This window comes from Larimichthys crocea, chromosome V (genome assembly GCF_000972845.2).
Source record: "Larimichthys crocea isolate SSNF chromosome V, L_crocea_2.0, whole genome shotgun sequence".
NCBI classification, from domain to species: domain Eukaryota; kingdom Metazoa; phylum Chordata; class Actinopteri; family Sciaenidae; genus Larimichthys; species Larimichthys crocea.
Window position 1 is genome coordinate 5488770 of NC_040015.1, and position 21053 is coordinate 5509822.

Genomic DNA, 21053 nt, shown 5'->3' on the forward strand with positions numbered 1-21053 from the left:
TGAACAACTTGGAGAGTGCAGTGTTTGGACACTTTTCAATCCTTATTTGTGAGCCCTTAAAAATTGTGGTAAGTAACTCCAATGAAAACTGTTCACATCAATTATCCAGGATTAAAGTGACGACCTGGAGTGTCCAGAACAATGGAGATCTGAACATACGGTCAAAAAAATATTTCAGAGCTTAGAGCACCATAAAGTCCATTCAGTTCCATTGTATTAGAAAATTGTTGGAAGAAGAAATCTCCTCAGGGATGGATAAATATCACTATTTCTTTTCTTAATTTGTGAAAACTGATTTTTAAATCATGTGTAACAAACAAAGTAAATTTCCTGCTGTACTTAACACCAAAACAACTACTCAACCTCAAGACAAGTGTTTGTACTGTAAGTCAAGATGTCTGTGATTTCTTGTTGGATTGAGAATGCTAAAATGGGGAAATAACAGAGCTGAGAGAGGTGAAAAGGCAAGTGATACAAGAAGGGTCCTGTCTTTTAAATCTGTAACACAAGCTGATGGGGCTATGTGGGAAATCAGCTTTGGCTGAGGGCTTCACGGATTAGACCCTATCTGCTGCGCTCCCTCTGTGCCGACGCCCCTGACCACGAAACCCCAACCCCTCTATCTCCTCTGTGGGGATAGGCAGGCACATGAGAGGTCAGCGTGGATTGCTTACGGAGGTGTTCCATTTAAAACGCCAAAGCAATTTCCCTCTGACCTGCTGAGAGTGTGTTTTGGAAGTTCTCTTGTGCCACTTCACCCAAAATGCAGTTCCCGACATGCGACACCGGTGAACCCGCCGTAACCCGTGAGGGAGATTACAGTTGGTCAGAACCTGCCCTGGGCCTCACATGCTGCAAACCGCAAGCAAGAAGGGACAAAATACACTTGTGTCATGATCACCAGAGACCATCCTGGTGCGTGTTACATATTTCCTGCAGTCATTACAATCACAGCGGCTCACTCTTTTTTCCCTCCTTGTGTCCTTGCAGTAATCTAGAGTTCTGGCGACTGCTTCAGGGCCGCCGAGGCTCTGGTATCTGCAGCACGGGGCACCAAGTCATGCGTGACCATATGTAATATAATCAAAAAGTCAGTGCTGTGTTTTATACAACCAATCAGAGCCAATCAGTGTGAGCCCAGTGTGTGATGGGAAGGTGGAAAGGGGGGGCTCAGGGGTTGCTGGGGCCCCGGCCGAGTGTGTTACTCATCAGTCTCCGAGGCCCGGCGCTCTGTTTGGATTGCTGTGTTTGGATAAAGCAGATTGGTTTGCACTTAACCCTGTAATATATGCAAAACTATTCTCCTGATAATACTCTTTAAGCCTGGCCAGTCACCACTGTGGCAGATGCCGTAAACGTGGCACGGCTTGAAGAAAAATGACACGTAATAAATTGTGACATGGTCGCCGAGAAGCCTGTGACCCCCCTTAAATCCTACACACACACACACACACACACACACACACACACACACACACACACACATGCACACACACACACACACACACATGCGCTGCCTACCTCTATGACATTAACAAGCAGGATATGAAATATGGCATTGAGATTTACAGATGCAGGTCAAGGGGTCATTTTTTTTTAATTATGAGTGTCTGTGTGTACAGGAAAACAGTGACAAACAGTCATTTAACCAGGGAGCAAACAAAGGAACTTTACTGTGGGGGTGGAGGGGTTCATAGTGCTCAAATAAAAATTTAAATCTAAGAAACACATTTGCTAAGAGTGTTAAAAGGACAGAAGTGGTGTACTTTTCCATGCCTCCTAAAGAATTACTTTAACATTTTAGGAAACATACTTATTTGCTTTATTTCTAAGAGTGAACTCTCGATTTCATGTCTGTGTGTAGAGTTCAGAGCTGGAGCCAGGAGGCAGTTAGTCTTAGCCTAAAGACTGGAAACAGGAAGCCTGGCTCTGTCCAAAGTTACAGAATCCTTCCAACACCTCTAAAGCACAGTGATTAACATATTTCAGCTTGTTTGTTTAAACCGTGGGGCAGCATGGTGGTGCAGCGGAGTTAGCACTGTTACCTCACAGCAAAAAGGTTCTGGATTCAAACCCAGACCTTTCCGTGTGGAGTTTGCATGTTCTCCCCGTGTCTGCATGGGTTCTCTCTGGGTACTCCGGCCTCCTCCCACAGTCCAAACACATGAACCTTAACAGGTTAATTGGCGACTCTAAATTGCACCTGTCAGCCCTGTGATGAACAGGCAACTTGTCCAGGGCGTACTCCGCCTCTTACCCAATGTCAGCTGGGATTGGCTCCAGCCACGTGTGCCCTGATAAGGGCAAGCGGATGGAAAATTAATTATAGTTCAAACTATACACAAACCGCAGTTTGTGGTTTTAGATTTAGTTCCTTAAAGCGTCCCCGCCCCAGGCTTGAAGGTTACCAGATCCACAGTAAGCACAGGTTTTGGTTTGGGTCACATGTATATATTTGATTATACAACATATTGATATGTTGTATAATCAAATCAGTTTGTATGTATGTATGCCAGTTGTCAATTTAATGTAAGATATTGGTGAATATTGATAAGTGAAATGTCCATGGGTTGGTAGGTGTATTTTTGGCTAGCAGCATCCGCGTGCTTCCAGTTTTCATGCTGAGCTGGCTAACATGTCCTGACTTCAACTAGGAGTCAAAGGGGACTTGTACTTCTCACTGGTTTCTGTCATATTTATATAATGTTACAATGTCGGTTGTTGATATTAAATTGTGTCAAAAAATGAGGGAAACAAATATGAAAGTAATCTCTGTGAGCAAAAAGCCTTCAGACTGCTCTTTATGCAACGCTTCCAACATTTCTTTGGTCATCTGCTCCAGGCACAGCATGGTTGAGCATGCCCTCGTGCTCAGCTCGGACTATTCATGCTATTGTATGTCTTTGGAAAGAAGCTAATATTAACAAGTCCAGACAAGGCAGAGATTTTCAAAAGTCCTGGCTTCACAGAAATCACAAAAATCAAATGGGACTTTCACAGGGTCCAATTTATCCTCTTCTCTGAGTGTCGTTGATATCAATGATGATTTATGATAAAACAACGCTACATGATGCATAACAGATAGTAGATGAATGATTTGTGTCTCAGTAGTAGACTAATGTGGAATAACTGCTGTTTACAGACTGTGTGGGCTGCAGGGACATTTGAGTGATGTAGAGAATGATTGACAGTCTTCTCTGTATGTGTTTGATTTACAGTATCATTAACCTATCTGCCAAATGAAAGGCCCTGCTGTGGACTGCTGCCAGGAGGCTCTGCAGAACCTCATGTTTTATCACGGCCCAGCATCAGATGGGCTCTACCTCCATGTAATAAGTAGCTGTGTGGTTTTCATAGTCCACTGCTCTGCTGAAATGTTGGCCTAGCCCAGCGCTCCATTGCCAGATATCTTCATGAAACCCAATAAGAGCCTGGAGCTCCAGACTGGAGGGGCGGGGGAGGGGGGGGCAATGCAAATGATGACATAATCAAATATGTCTGTTTCCCCAGAGTTCAACTGCCTAACTTCATTGTGTTACCTTCAATCTCGGTATATTTATCATTTATTTCATACCTCTCATTTCAGCATCCTGTGGAATCATGCCACGACCACATGGGTTCATATTCAGACTCAGGAACCTGTGTGACATGTCTGCTAACTGGTGTGACCCCTTAAACTGAAACATGTCTTTTCTTGTTACACGTTTTTATGGGAGTTAGAGGTCAAATTGTGAAATACTAAAAAACCTTACATAAAAAACAAAGACGAGCAAAGTTTGGGGAAAAAACTAAAACAGTCTGTGCTTTTCTCTACAGTTATGTCTTTTTATTGATCTTTTAATGATCACTGTGGGACTCCAACCCCCCCACGTTGTAAAGCACTGCACTAAGCCATTTATAATAGACCCATCTCCAACCTAATGGTGCAAAACTACAAGACTAAAGCCCCACTATGAACCCTAGTGGTTTTAAAGCTCATTACATCACACAAAACAAAAGTCGTGGACAGAACAGATTTTTTCATTTTACAAAAAAGGCTGGGGAATATCCTGGCAGTGTGCTCTGTGAGAGCGAGTCTGAAGCATTATTTTATATTTTATTTATTGGCAACAGACATCAGACAGCTGCCTGTTAGCTCTTCTGTCAACATACTTGTTATGACTTAATGTCTGTGGCTCTTAGCTCTTAGATCATTTCCTAGAACTGTAGTTGACTTTTCACAAATGTTGCTCAAACATGAGGAAATGTGTGTTTGTTGTAAACTAAACACCCTCACATTAATACACCCATTTTGTACCTTGAAGACACTAATAGTGTTAAGTAATATTGTATAATTATAACTGGAATGCCATAGAGTGATCATGAGGTGATTGTGAAAGCTTTCGCTATTTAGAGATTTCCGATAATCTAATTTTTAGAATCATTCATCACTCAAATGATGCTGTATCAAAGTCTGGCGGATGGTTTTAAAAAATATATATTATATTATATTATTATTTTAATAATTTGATATCCCTGTCATATGTACACTTTACTGTAATACTTTCACAGCAAGAAGGTTCCTGGTTTGAACCTCAGCTGGGTCTTTCTGTGTGGAGTTTACATATTCTCCCCGTGTCTTTGTGGGTTCTCTCCGGGTACTCTGTATTCCTCCCACAGTCCAAAGACATGAACCTTAACCGGTTAATTGGTGACTCTAAATTGTCTGTAGGTGTGAATCTGGGTGTGAATGGTCATTTGTCTCTATGTGATAAACTGACGACTTGTCCAGGGTGTACCCTGCCTCCAGCCCCACCGTGACCCTGATGAGGATAAGTGGTTACAGATAATAGATGGATGGATGTAATACTTTATGCATTTTATGTTGCACTTGTTCTTTTATGGTGTGCATTGTGTTTTAAGAATGTGATTATTGTGTCACTTACAGTCAGTAACAATCCTTACATTTAAGAATTGATATAAATAGCTGAATCAAACAACATGTCAAATCTTTCAGCTACGACTGACAGAGGGTGTTGTTGACGGACATCAGGGGAGGCATTCAGCGTCACAGCTGCTTCTCTCATGTTACTGTCAGAGTCGAGGTGTGTTGTGATGTACAGAAGAGACGACACCAGCAGAGGGCAGCAGATGACTGTGAAGAAAATGAAGTTCCAAACCACATCACAGACTTTAACTACACAGATTCACTTTTTGTCATTTATCGGTCATCATTCAATAAATCTCAGAAATCAGAAAAAAACAGGAGCAGTATTATTAGATTATTTGAGAAGAGATGTCACATTAATGTGTTTGAGACTCATGCACAAGGCAATGTTAAATGTTCAAAATCCCTTTTCATTTCTTTGTACATTTCTTCATCAGTCTGGTGTGTATTCAATTCTACAATTGGAGATTAAAATGATGAAGATGAAGTCTCTCAGCAGATATTCTTATTGGAATTCAGAACCAAAGTAAATGAAGCACACAACACTGAGGTCAAAGAAAGAACAATGGGAGAAGAGCGATACATAGCCTGAACTCGTGCTCCAGTACCAGGCGGACACGGTGCGCTGCTTGTTATTGTAGCTGCCCCTGTCCTCAGTGAGAAGAAAAATTCTGAATGACACTAGAAAGCATGTACGCCACTTTTATGTGTGCAATAACAAAAACTCATAATCTGCATCGCAGCAGATATAAAACATGTGCTTACCCAGACGTTTTGTACACATGTATATCTGTTTTGTGGACAATAGCATGAAGAAAATGAGAGAGAAATTTTATTGGTGGAGCTGCACAAAATGTATATTTATCATGTTTAATTGTCTGTAATTGATCTCACTCACTTAGATTATTAATATCTGGTCAGACCTTCCAGAATAAAATGATGTTGATGATGTTTGTGTTTTGTGCTTCGCACTATTTAAACAGAGGTCTGCATGGAAAGTTCTTTTACTAAGGTTGCTGAATGCTGCAAAGGAGAACAAATGTTGCGTGTGCCACTGTAAGAACTTCCACACTTGGCAGTCCACGCTGCCTTCCTGGAAAGTTGGTCCTGTGACAGTATGACCCAATCTACTGCAAACAAGAATGCATACCTCTGTGTTCCAATAACAGTCGAGGAAGTCAAACCTCTGCCTAGATTCACCCACTTACTCTGTGACTTTTTTTCTAGAAAGCGTTAAGCATCAGTGATGAAATGTGGTTGTCTTTTCAACATAGATGAGCTAACACATCTCTCTAAGAACAGGAAAGGAGAAGGCTGACAGAGTGGATTGAGGCCTGATGATTGGACCACAAAACAACAAGGGGTGGGACTTAATTGGAAGAGATGTTCTGTGTTAGTGTTGTAGTTTTTCATCTCACGTTCACTCAAACATGAGCGCAGAGTTGAGGTAGTTGAATGAGATACTTCATTTAGTTTCCCACTCTGATTTTCACAGTTACTAAACCAGTTACATCACACTCTCTTCAGGGTACTCACAGGAAGGACTGAGTGATATATCTCACTCCATCTACAATTGAGAGAGAAATTAGGGATTTCCAGTTGTCACTGAGATGTGTTTGATGTCAGATGATGAGCAGTTAATTAATCTGTCAAACTTATATCCAAATCCTTTTTAAGGGATTTAGAAGTTTCTCACTTTCTCACACAAAAAGCAAGCTGGAATACACAGGAAGGGGAGATTAGTTAATGTTACGTATCATTCACCACACGCTGAGAGAAACTGGAGATGAGATTTAAAAGCTGACAATGAAAAGGAGCTTGATTTACCCTGACATGTGAGTAATGTGCTGAGACCAGCACACACTGATAGAGTTCATTCTTTCATTTGTCCTGAAGATGGTGTGGCAGAAAAGATTATGTAGGATACAAGAACGAAGGGGGTTCATCCTCTGAGAGGAAGCCCAGTAGAATTTCTAGTAGTCACCCAAGCCAGCTCTAACTATAAGCTCTATGGAAAAGAAACATCTTAAGCCGACTCTTTGGGGGGGTTTGCCTTCAGAATCAGAACTGGGAGCTGGTTCCACAGGTAACGCTGAAGGCTTTGGCTCCCATTTTATGTTGGAAGATTACAGGAACCACAGCAAATGCACCAAGCATGACTCCACTCCACTCCAGGTGGCTTCATGCCCCCCCAGGAGCTGAGTTACGAAGTACAAAATTCCTTCGGGTGATGCTGGAGGCTAGGTTGATGCCATTATCTGTGTAGTTGCTGAAAGTTTTATTCTATATTTATATAGGTTAGAAAAACTACTAAGGTTATTTTAGCCAAATAGTTGTACCAGCATAAAACACAGACAGAATTATGGCAGAACTTTACGAAGCCATCTGAAACGTCTACCAGGAGGGCTCAGTGGATGTAGTCGGTGCCTTGCTGAAATCAAAAGCAGATGTTCAAAGAGATGTAGAAGATAATTCATTTCACCAAAGTGAAGTGAGGAAGGAGGAAGGAATGCATCCTGCACAATCCACTCCGTCCAAATGAGTCTCCAGGGGAATCAAAGCAGGAACCACACTGTTAGACAATACAGGCTAATGACAGGCCTAAGAATATCTCCACTGTAAGCATCCATTACAAATCACATCACAGAGAGGATTCATTTCTGAGGATGGTTTACTCCAGGGAGTTCAGGCTGTTACAGAGAAGTTTTGACTGTTTATGGATGTTGGCGTGGAAAGACAAACAAGGAAGATCTGCAATTATGACTGTACTAATGAGGAAAATAAATAAGAGTGAAGAGATATGAATGGATTACTGACTGTGCCACAGGGCAGAGTCCAGAGGCCACAAAGAGACACTGAATGCAAGCAGGTTTCAAACCAGGAACCTTCTTGCTGTGAGGCGACAGTGCTAACCACTGCACCACGTGCTGTTTCAGTAGTCATACTTAAATATTACTGTTGGAAGCAGACAATGCTGCACATGAACTGATTAGTTCACCCGCATCAAGTCAAGTCAGCTTTATTGTCAATGCTGCCATATGTACAGGACATACAGAGAATTGAAATAACGTTTCCCTCACATCCCTGCTGCAAACAACAATAAACATGAAATATAAAATAGCATAGCATGGGAGCATGCACAGAGACTTCGATTTCTAAACAAATGACAGGGCTATAACATAACGGAGTCCTGTCATTCCGGGGACAGAAAATGAGTTTTGGATGGACAAATATCTGCCACAGGGTGCTTCTGAGATGAAAGGGGAATTCTGGGATTTCGTCATTATTATGACATTTGCATAGAACCAACACAAACAGATGTACCAAACTAAATGAGCTAAGTGAACACATAAAAAGGACTTAAAATGGTGCAGCTGCCAGTTTTAGTCTTGGGGTCTTGCTCATATCTGCAGAGGTAGGGGGGCTTTTTACTGTACAAGCCCATTGAACCATTGTCTCATATTCTGTCCACATTGGAGAGGTAGTTAGTTCTCTGTGTAACTTTGATTGCTCTCAGGTACACTGGACGATAATCATTTCATTTCTCACATCTAATTGTATCTTTTACTGATGAGTGCATGCAGCTGTGAGTTGACTGTTTCAACCTCTCTGCAAATGAACCCTCGTGGTCCTGTAGGTGGCACTAAGATGTCACACTTCCTCAGATGCCTCCGAGCACACACTCGACTGTCCATTTCCTGCTTTGTCACCACATTATTATTCCTCACCAGCAGGGACCCTCAGGCAGAAGGTGGAACTTTAATATGTATATTTTTCAATGGCCGGACCACATTTAAGTGTTTCACAAATGGGGATAATTATTTGCAAATGGACGGATTGTGAGCACTCCCTGCTGACCTCTCTAACTTCAGCTTGCGTGTCCCTCTGTCCGTTCCACTGCTATTTATTTGCCCCTTCTGCGTCTTGCTCAAATCTCTCCTTTCAGTGGAGTTTAATTGGCATGATTTCCAGCAGAATGAGGGAGCAGTAAGACTCGTTAGGCCCATGACAGCTGCTGAGTGTGAACACATTCACACACTCACACATGAATAAGTATCTACACCATCCACACCACCACAGCCAAGGACCAGACCTCAAATCCAACTTTCTCCATACTGAGAGGAATAGATTGATAGATAGATAGATAGATAGATAGATAGATAGATAGATAGATCGATCACAGGTAGCTGTAGTATAAAAGGGATACAAAGCAATACATATGAAACTAACCACTCAAAAGAATAATACATTTATAGAAATATATGTCAAAAATATATTTACTGTCATATGCAAATAGAATCTTCTAAAATGTCATTTGATTCTGGTCCCAGTCTATAACTATCTATCTATGTTTCTTATCCAAAAGGAAAAAAATGAATAATGAATAATTAAAAATATAATTCGCTCTGTGACATTTTGTGCCCTGTGCCCCAGACAAAGTCGCATTCACTGAGCTTGGTATGCTATATCCCATTTAACTTTCAAAATAAAATTGCTATAAAACATTTAAGATTTTAGGAGTTGAAACAGTTAAAGTTTGGTTAAATATACTCAAGGGGTGCATGCAGTGTCATAGTGTACATGTCAGTGTCATAAGGTGTTATTTGAAAACTTGAGAGGGAGCTGTAGGTGCAAACTTCTGTATTGATTAAAACTGAGACAAACTGGACAACTGGATATGTCAGTAAGTAATGTCATATATTGAAAGACTTAAAATGTCAAGCATGTATTAAAAGAGATTACACAATAGAAGCATTCACACACTTGGAATTATCACATTAAGCTCATTATGTAAATGCCACCATGTGCACACATTAGAAATTAATTCTCACTCTGATACATTATCGAATGAATGCACTTAATGCATTAGCTTTAACCGTCAAACACAAATGAAGATCTAGCCTCAAACCTCAAGATGGATGTTTTGAAGTGCACTTCTAAAATCACGCTGTCATCACCTTAACATTGTTTCATGAGAGCTCCATCAACAGACAGAGATTCTCTGTCAAAGGGTGGAAGAACAGACTGCACAGAGACATTAGAACAAATGAGTTATAGAATAACTGACAAGAAAGGTGAAATTACTTTCATATTACACTTAAGGAAATTCAGGCAAAAAGCCCATCTTGTTTGTGAAAGTCAAGGACGTGTTGATAAATGAGGATGAAATGAAAGTGTGAGATGACTTTGGCAACCTGCACTTCTGTTTACACTTACCTACACTTTGTCAGAGTGCTTTGCAGTAATCACTGTGCTATCCGTGCTGTTCATCACTGGTCAATAGAAGCTTGACCTTGACCTCGCTTCACTTGATGCTCATTTTAGCCCTGAAGCTGCAGACATATATGTTTTTCATGGACAGCTGATCAGGTGACACGTCTTTCCCCACAAACAGCATGTTTTACAGAAAATCATCATTTTCTCTGATTGTATTATTTTACATGGAGCCTGTTCGTCTCATGTAGTGCTAGGAAGGTTTAAACTGTTAACATATCTTGTGTGCTTGATATTAATAATGCAATTTATTTTATATATCTGAACACATTTTAACTATGGCTGGCCTACACATGGATCTAATAAGATGTAAATAGTTCTGTGTACTTGTATTTTTGTCACAATCTGGTCCACTTTCACTTTGTATCTTGAACGTGCCTGTTGTCGACACGTGAACAGTCCATGGGTCAACAACTATGAGCAGTCTGGCAGTCAGATAGGTCGGAAACAAGCAAACAACTTATCCATATCATCTAAAATGCTTTATGGCTTTGTGACATTAACAATAGACAGTTTATTCAATTGGCCTGTTTAAGTGATGCACATTTGTTCCAAAACTACGGAAATAAGAGTCGTGTGGGAACAAACCGGAGCTGTGAGGCTGTTCAGTTCAGTTTAAATGAATCTATAAGACAGAATCTGTCATATCATGGTCTGTCTGTGCCTTCTCATTTCTCAGTCTGTACATCCTTGTTTCCTTCCCCCACCTCCTCTCCTCACATCCCTCCTACCTGTGAAAGGATTAAAGGAACAGGCTTTGAACAAAATGAGACATCATCGACTCGGAGCCGTCATTTAAGTCAGTTAAATGTGACGTGCAGTGCAGCTGCATCATCTGTCCATTGTTTCTTATTTTATGATCTCAGTTAGATCAGCAGCTTATATATTTCCTTTTAATTCTACTATCTCTCTCTCTCTGTCATCTTGTTGATACAATAATTAGACGTTAGCAGCTGTTTGCACTTGTTAGCATCATGTCACCGTTCTAACAGCTGAACTGTGTGAGCTATTCAATGAGAACTTACATCACTGTGAAATGTGGATTTCATTACACATTTCATCATCTTAAAGAACTCATACAACTTATGAATACACATTGCAGCTCCCTGTCACGCCTCTTTTTTATACGTCACAAGTGCCGAAAAGACTGCTTAGATAAACCTCACTCCCCATAGAAGTATTTTTAGGATTTGAGACATCCATCAAAGTCGTGCGCTAAGATCGATTTCCAGGAGAGAGGAGACCAGGAGGCACAAAACAGAGGACTGAGAAGAGCCCCTAGTGTTTCCAGCTGTTTACCCCTCCATTGTCTCTCCAGTTGGTCCCCTGTTGTCCTCTCTTTGTCTGTGGGTTTAGTCTGGGTCTGAACAAAAGCAACTCATCCACTCATCAATCTTCTGCACAACTGCCCAGTCTGCATACCAGTCTTCTGGAATCCAGCCAGTTCCACCTGACTCACCTGTGATCTCTGCAGCTGAACCTGCCTGCCCTGCTGGACTGTGAAACCCTCATCCAACCCTGGAGAAGACCACTTTGAACTGCTGTCCAAGTTGTGCCTTTGGGTCTGGAAACATTACACAGCTTAACACAACTAACCATACTGAAGTGCTGTTAGCTTTTTTCAGTGCAGTTCATAAATATTTGACTTGCTGGTTTAAAGCTTGTTGAAAGACTGCAGAAACCACAGAAACAGTTCTGATATGAGTACTGTGTTGCAAAGAGGTGGCTGCTGAGCTATTACACATAAAGATTTAATTTGAACTTTTTTCAGAGAGCAGTTGATACATATCCAATATGAATCTGACAACAATGGGACTCATTTTGTATTATTATAAGTTCTCTGGTTATGAACCGTACCAAAATGTCCCTCTGGCACAGTTCTCTGTATAACTGTTGATGCTGAATCACCTCCGTTTCCTAGAGGCAGGCTGAGGATGTGTCATTTACTCTCTGTCTCTTCCATGTCAGTGGATCATAAGTGACCCACTAAATCTAAGTGTAATTCTAATCAGCGCTCAGTCACCTGTATTTCACAAGGTTGAACGTCTGAATTTTATGGACAACATAATGAATAGGTGATATTTTGTCTTGTCATGCCTGACAGAGGGTTTGTTCACCCAGGAACTGTTTTATTGGACCTCTTGTAGTCTGTACTGCTACAGGCGTGCTGCAAATGATTTTACTCACACTAAACTCAGTCACATAAAAGCTTGAACATAGACAGAAAAGTGGCTAGCTGGAGACAAACACTGGCTGCCACAACACCCTATAACTGCTTATTGCTATATTAACTGGACTGGAGTCATTTAGGACTCACAAAATTATTAATAATTCACAATTATTTTCTCCCTTAACACAACCCAATTTCCAAAAAACGCTGGCATGATGTGTCAAATGTAAACCCCATGTTTAATTAAAAACAGCTCAAACACAACTGATCAAATGTTAAAAGTGAGAAATGTGATGTTTTTGGAAAACAATATTATTATGTTTAAGTTGATCCCAGCAACTTGTTTGAAAAAAGCAGCTGTGGTTTATATATGTTTTGTATTTGGCTTCCTCTTTGCATGGTGGAGTTTGAGCTGTCATTCGTGGAGGAGTGATGAACTGTGTTCACAGACTATGGTGTTTGGAAGTGTTCCTCAGCCCATGCAGTGATGTCCACGACAACATAATGAATCTTACATTGATATTAATGACTGTTGATGATGAAATCCACAGATGTTCCAGCAGCTGTTTTCTTTTAGCATTTCACAACTTTTACAGTCTTTTGTTGCCACTGTCCAACTTTTCTCAAACATGTTGCTTCAAAAACAATCACATTTCTCAGTTTCTTTGTCTTTGTGCTCTTTGTCAGTTCAATAATTTGTTTTGCACATCATCACATTTTGTTTCTAATTATATTTAAAAGCATGCCAGCTTCTTTGGAACATGGTTGTATGTCATATTGCACAGGCTAACCACTGATTCTGCAGCATCATTAGAGTATTCACTGCTAGAGGTGGTGACATGATCAGCTGCAGACGCACACTGGGATTCATTCTTCTAACAAAGTTTAGTCTTCTGACCTACATGAAGAACTGACTGACATTTTCCCAAACTGATTACACTTGATGGATGCAGTATCTGTTCTTTTGTTTCTGCTGTGTTTTCTGTGCATGAGCTGTGACATTTAGATATGGAAACTCCTATTGGATCCATTATCCAGTAGACCTGAAATCCTGTTTAACCAACTGTCATGACAAGTGTATACACGCAAAGCTTATTGTCATGGTATTCCCGCCAGTTTTGATTCTGTTCCACCCTGATTGGTGTGTCACCTGTGTCTAGTTGTCCTGTCTTGTGTATTCAGTCCATGTGTTTCCTTTGTATCTTTGTCAATTTGTTAAGTGTCCCTGTGTCACTACTGTGTTCTGTTTCCTGTCCTATTTCCTAGTCCTGTGTCCTAGTCCTGTTTCCTTGTCCTGTTTCCTAATCCTGTGTTTTTTCCTCTGTTCCATCTTGTGCTTATGCCCTGTGTTCCTGCTCCTTTTCCTGTTTTTTTGTCTGTTCTGTTTTGTTCATTGGGCTTTTGTTGGACTCCTAATTCATCTTGGATTTCTGAACTCTGTATGTGTTTGCCTTATGGCCTTATGACATTTTGGTTCTGATGAAGACAGTGTTGAAACATCAAACTGTTTGCACTATTGCAAGGCTGTATATCAATCAGTGTGCTCCAGTCCCTTTTCTTCTATTGTAGTAACACTGTGTGTCGCACTTCATAGATGGATAGATGCTTCTGTTGATGCCCCCTGTGGGGTGTCCCAGTGAATACTCCAGGGTGCTGGTGTGGGCAGATCCAGTCTGGGGCTTTGTAATACTTTGTGTCATTGTACTCAGAGTTGCAGCAAGAATTGGCAGGTTTAGCTCAGACATGCCTGGGCGGCAAGTTGAAGCAACCGGTCAGGTCTCTGATCTTTAGGCCCTCCTCTCTCCTTTGCTGTGCTGCCAAAAAGTCCCTTGTCATTTCCAGGGGGGACTGTAGGAACTGCCTTGGCACCCAGGAACTATCCTCGTCGTCCTCTTCACCTGTCTTCCAAACTGGGTCTGCGCTGCCAGCACCCATTTCTTCAGGCTGCTCTTGCCACTGAGAACACCGACTGGTGTTTTGCAGACAGCCAATGGCATCAGCAGACTGACCAGGTGCTTAAGGGTCAAACATCCACCTTCCATATCTTAAACAGGTTTTTAGCAGATAACATTGCTATGCAGGGGTCTTCAACCAGGGGTCTGTGACCCCTAGGGGGTCTGCAATTTTTAGTTGTAATTATTGACAATTTTCACCAAAATAATTTGTGAGAATTAAAAAAAATATTTTGATATTGAGCAAACTGCAGGCATTAATATGCATTTTTATAGATTATTCCATTATGCATGAAGGTTTTATCAATCATAAACACACACATATATATATATATATATATATATATATAGAATTATATATATATAAATATATATATATATATATATAAATAGGATAATAAGGTGAAAAAGAAGGTGAATAAAGTAAACACAAAAGTTATTATAGGCCATGTGGGGGTTTCCTGTTCCGTTTGTCTCTCGTCCAACAGGTCCTTGGGCTGAAAAAGACTCCTGCTATATTGTTACTTGTATTCTATATTGGAACTTTTAATTAAAGGTAAACATTATCTGAATGATTTATTTTTGAAATTCTTCTATGACCCAAAAGGATGCTGTCAAAGCTTAAAGGAATTCAAGGTTGCAATTCTTCCAAGACCATTCCACCTTTCAAAGGATGCAGCCCCCTGAACTGAGACACAGCCTTTGTCTGTGGAACTGAACAAAACCCTGGAGCAGATGGTAACCCAATGACTGCAGTACACGTATGTCAATGTTACAATATCTGCAGAACTGTGAGGCGAGATAAAATGTGCCACTGTTGACAACAATTGAGTCTGGTCAATCTGTTCAGATGCAAGGGTCTCGGTTTTTTTGGGGAAATGGTTGGCAAACATAAAAACACCATCTGTATGTGCGTTTACCCACCAGGCCTCGTCAGCCTCACAAACATCTTGTGTCTTTCTCATCAACACCATCATTGACTTTTTACTTAATGCTATTTGAATTTAATGAAGATGTAATTATGCAGAATTAAGCTCTACAGAGAGCCTCAGACTGTGTACATACCCAAAGTATTTTTTTGTCTATTTTCAGCAAATGTGAACCTACTGTGATGTCACATATTTGTTCAACTATTTTGAAGCTTCAAATTTCACATTGTAGAGGTTGTCATCTTGGGTTTTTGGAGCCTGAAGTGACCATATTTGGACAAGGATGTGCATCTGGTGAGAGACATTGCGATGTACAGAAATGGTGGCCTGCCTATCAGCTACACAGTACAGTAAAACATGTTTGTGAGAACATTTGAGGAGAACTAAGAGCAATGCAGTAACAGAATCTTAATTCATATTTGATCAGTAGCACTAGACCAATGACTTAATTCCTGTGAAGCCTGCAATGGGGGAAAAAAAATGAAAGACCTGACCTTTTCTGGAGTTTATTTGAATGAGTGTGAAGAAAGTATAGCCCAAAATGTGCAGTTGACCTAGGTGATAGTTATGAGTTTGCTTACAGTGGTTCAGACCACAGGATGTGAATTGAAGTGGTCAGAATAATGACGGCAAAAGAGGAGCAATTTTCCACCCTGCCAGGCCTGGCAAGGGGCTTCTGATAAACCAGGGAACAAAAAGAGCAGTTAGGTTAGATAGAAGAGGTGTACTATACTACGAAACTTCAACAAGATTATTTGAGTATTGGGGAAGAAGATTTGGTGTTGGCTGTGAAGCGTTTGAGGTTTATGCTCAGAATGCTTCAATTCAAAATGCCGTGTCGGAGCTTTCTGTTGCAGCCGTTGAGTTGATATCTTCCTACACCAGACTATTGCTGAAAGGCAGTTCAAAAGAGTGACCCTGTGCTTTAAGGGTGATGTTAGTAACTGTGGATTTCTTGTGTGAACTATCTTCATTCATAACATTATTTTAGATGTATGCTTTTAAAAGGAAAAGACAAAAAAAAAAAAAATAAATAAAAAATCTGGAGTCAGTTTTTGGTTTCTGTCTGTATCAAGTTAACCTCAGTGACGTTAAATCAATGTTTCTGTCAGTGCACAGAGTAGAAACAAGACCTATCACGCATGGTGATCAGCTGTATCAGAGGTGATCAGCTGTGACAGGTGATCAGCTGTATCAGAGGTGATCAGCTGTGTCAGAGGTGATCAGCTGTGTCAGAGGTGATCACCTGTATCAGAGGTGATCAGCTGTGATAGAGGTGATCAGCTGTGTCAGAGGTGATCAGCTGTATCAGAGGTGATCAGCTGTGATAGAGGTGGTCAGAGGTGATCAGCTGTGACAGGTGATCAGCTGTGATAGAGGTGATCAGCTGTATCAGAGGTGATCAGCTGTGTCAGAAGTGATCAGCTGTGACAGGTGATCAGCTGTGATAGAGGTGATCAGCTGTGATAGAGGTGATCAGCTGTGTCAGAGGTGATCAGCTGTGACAGAGGTGATCAGCTGTGACAGAGGTGATCAGCTGTGACAGATGATTAGCTGTGATAGAGGTGATCAGTTGTGTCAGAGGTGATCAGCTGCGACAGGTGATCAGCTGTGTCAGAGGTGATCAGCTGTGATAGAGGTGATCAGCTGTATCAGAGGTGATCAGCTGTGATAGAGGTTATCAGCTGTGTCAAAGGTGATCAGCTGTGACAGAGGCGATCAGCTGTGACAGAGGTGATCAGCTGTGACAGAGGTGAACAGCTGTGACAGGTGATCAGCTGTGATAGAGGTGATCAGTTGTGTCAGAGGTGATCAGCTGCAACAGGTGATCAGCTGTGTCAGAGGTGATCAGCTGTGATAGAGGTGATAAGTTGTGACAGGTGATCAGCTGTCTCAGAGGTGATCAGCTGCGCCAGGTGATCAGCTGTGTCAGAGGTGATCAGCTGTGATAGAGGTGATCAGCTGTGTCAGAGGTGATCAGCTGTGATACAGGTGATCAGTTGTGACAGAGGTGATCAGGTGTATCAGAGGTGATCAGCTGTGATAGAGGTGATCAGCTGTGATAGAGGTGATCAGCTGTGTCAGAGGTGATCAGCTGTGACAGAGGTGATCAGCTGTGACAGGTGATCAGCTGTGATAGAGGTAATCAGCTGTGACAGAGGTGATCAGCTGTGGCAGGTGATCAGCTGTGATAGAGGTGATCAGTTGTGTCAGAGGTGATCAGCTGCGACAGGTGATCAGCTGTGTCAGAGGTGATCAGCTGTGATAGAGGTGATCAGCTGTGACAGGTGATCAGCTGTGATAGAGGTGAACAGCTGTGATAGAGGTGAACAGCTGTGACAGGTGATCAGCTGTGATAGAGGTGATCAGCTGTGATAGAGGTGATCAGCTGTGTCAGAGGTGATCAGCTGTGACAGAGGTGACCAGCTGTGACAGCTGCTCTGTTGAGCACATGAAATGGTGCTGTTAGTAGTTTATAGGCAACACAAGAGGCATACCATCAGAACAATATTCAATAACATAAAAGTATAAAGGATGTATAATGTAGAAATGTATATCACGTGGTTGAACTCAAACCTTACATATACAGTAATATTAGCTTCCCTTTTTCTCTAGCTTGCTGTCTGATTATCATGGTCAGGTTGATCTGGGCCCAGCTCTTTCACAAGGAGTTTGTCCGGCAAAGTTCTCCTCTCAAACGGATGCTGAAGGAGTGATTTTACTGTAGTGTGGGTTGGGTCTTGGAGGAGTACCGTTACGTACTCCATTGCCATGTAGAATAGCGCTTGCACGTAGTACGTATTATTATTATTATTTTATCTTTGTGGCTTAGGGAGGGCGGTGTCCTACCACCCTCTATTGGCCCTCAGCCTGGCAGTGCTTACTTGCTGCTTTTATGTTGTTGTTGTTGGACAATGAATGTTTATCAATTAAAGTACTATTAATTGTTGATCAGTGTAACTGGAGTTAAATAGTTTCTTATGTACCTTTAAGGAGCAGTTGCCTGTGTGTATAGTGTTGTGATAACAGGTGGTTTTGATTCTCAGTGCTCAGATATAATCCTGTGTTTATTGTATTAATGTAATAGTTATTATTATGTAATAGTTAATAAATATTGACATTTTTAAGTGAACCTCCCTTTTGGAGAGTTTTCACAGTTCAATATCAATAAATAAATAATATAATACATTTAGATTTACTAATAACTAAACCTGTCTAACCAGATTTCCAACACATGATTACATTATAAACTGTAAACACCTCTTTGGTCAAAAGTTTCTAAAGACATAATGTTACCTGAGGCATTACCACAGACATAAAGTTATGTGTAGTTGCTAGTATGACTGTTTGATTCAGACAAAAGCAGCTGTAGCTCAGGGAGACGGTCAGTCCAGAGAGGACCAAAAAGATGTGAAAAATGGCTTGATAGCAGGTGACAATGAACTGACTGATAAAGTTAACTTTGATGACACTGTGACATCGAAGGTGATTTTTCACACGGTAGAGCCAGGACGAATGCATTGCAATATTGCAAAAAAGTATTTTGATGGATTTGAATGATTAAATATGGCACCATACCTAGCTTGTTTGTTAGGCTTTGTTCTTGGTGCCTCAAGTCTTTCTCATGTGCAGTTGAGTGGTGTATTTTCTTGATGTGCTGTTGACTTTAATTGAGTGTATCTGTGCTATAAGCCCTTTGTAAAGACACAGATAAAGTTGTCCTCTTCTGCTAGGCCAAGACTGTCCACATTCGAGTTATTAGTTTTATGTTTTCCCCAGGCAAGTCACTGACTGCACTAACACAACTACCGTGGGGCTTGTCAGCTTGACTGTCAGTTGTCATAGTTCTTAGCCTCAGAGCACCCATTAAGCTGACAAGAGGACAGGATGTCTCAAGATTTGACTGTTTCAGTGTTGCATGACTTTACAGAATGACAGAACAAGAACAACTTCCAGTTTTTGCCAAAACACACACACACACACACACACATATATATATATATATATATATATATATATATATATATTATATAGATATAAATATATATATATATATATATATATATATATTTATTAAGAATATTAGGGCTGGAAAGCAGACACTAAGATCTCATAAAGATCATGTCTGCCAGCCCCAAACATGTGAGATGAGAGGAATCATGGGAAATAAACAGCTGTATAATAGCTGTTTATTTCTCATGATTCCTCTCATCTAAACTGTGTTTTCTATAACAAGACGCTGGTCAAAAATCCTCATTAATCTGAGCTCAAACTATTTGAGACAGAAAAGGAGGTTTTGTGTGAAATCAGCTGCAGAGGGATGCTGTTAACTTCGTTAAAACACCCCCCCACCCTCTCTCTCTCTCTTTCTGGTTAATTGTTTGTGCAGGATATGACCCTGCTATTAGCAAATCCTCAAATCCCCAGCAGTGTCTTTTCGCAGGCTCAGGGGAAGCATTGAGGCACGCTAATCCTTTCTCAATCAGTACATTTGGAGTCGAGAAAGAGCTGAGTTTCAACAACCAAAGCCATCTTAGTCAGCTGCGGCAATGCATCAGTGCTATTGCATAACCAAGACAAAGAGCTGTGAGATGTGTTTCCATGGCTAAGCATATTTACATGTTTTTTTTCCACTGCAGACATAATTAGGCCAAGTGTTTATTGTTATGAGACATGTGACTTAATGATGGAGTGAACTTATTTACCATTTCCAAGACACTGCAATTTGAGGATTTCGGTAAGACAGATTGCCTCTGGCTTTCAGTGCTGAAGCATTTGATAGGCAGCAATAAACCATACAACTTATGCAAATACTATTGAAATCATTTAGAAGCACTCTGCCATGAACAAATATTGCTGTCTTCGTGATCAGCTTCATTGAAAAGCTGCACTCCATAAATCCTACTTTAACCATCCACAGCCAAAACAGCACTAACAGTCAGCCCCAGCCCAAGATCTGATGACAGAGGTGCCATAGGACCAGATTCCATGAACTCCCTAGCTGTGACTTTGACAAATAACCTGTACTTACCTTATCCTTATGGGTTCAAATTGACCATAATCAAGATAAATGCTGCTTGCTGGCCACATGGCTTGGGGCTTCTTAAGGGTCCCATGTTTTAGCTTCGCAGAAATCAATAAGTTATTTATTGTGGCCTTTTCTCCCATGATGCTGAGAAACTGTAAGGGGGCATCATGGATAAGAGGGAACGTGTGAGCATTTAATTCAGTTTCCCAATAATCAGTGTTTGATAGACAAATGGGTTTTGCTCCATATATAGCGAAGTGGTATTGGAAGCAGGGCAAATTAATAATATAATACTTAATTGGACTGTAGGGTAGTGTTCACAGATCCCCAAGCAGTGAGTGTTATGCTGCTCTCATAACTTTAGTTAGATTCAAGTGGGTCAGAAATGAAGATATTTCTCTTTTTCTACAACAATTCTACAGTTTTTACAGTCAGGCCTGGAAATAAAAACAAAGTTAACATTGTGAAATGATCAGGTATTAACTACGATTAAAAGTTAGGCAACCAAAATGTTCAGTTTAGATGGCAAAGATCATACAGTTAGAAACTGATGCTGTGTTTGTCATCTCTGCACACTGCACATGTTCTACTGACTGATAGCGTATACGTCATATCACCCATATGTTTCTCAAGAGCTATTTTGAATCTGCTCAGAATCTGTGGCCCTGGCCACTGTCATGTTCGCTGTCCTGCTTCTTCCTCCTCACGGCTAATCTAAGAATCAGCAAAGGCGTGGACCTGAGGCGGGCTGAATGACAAAACCACCTGTAAT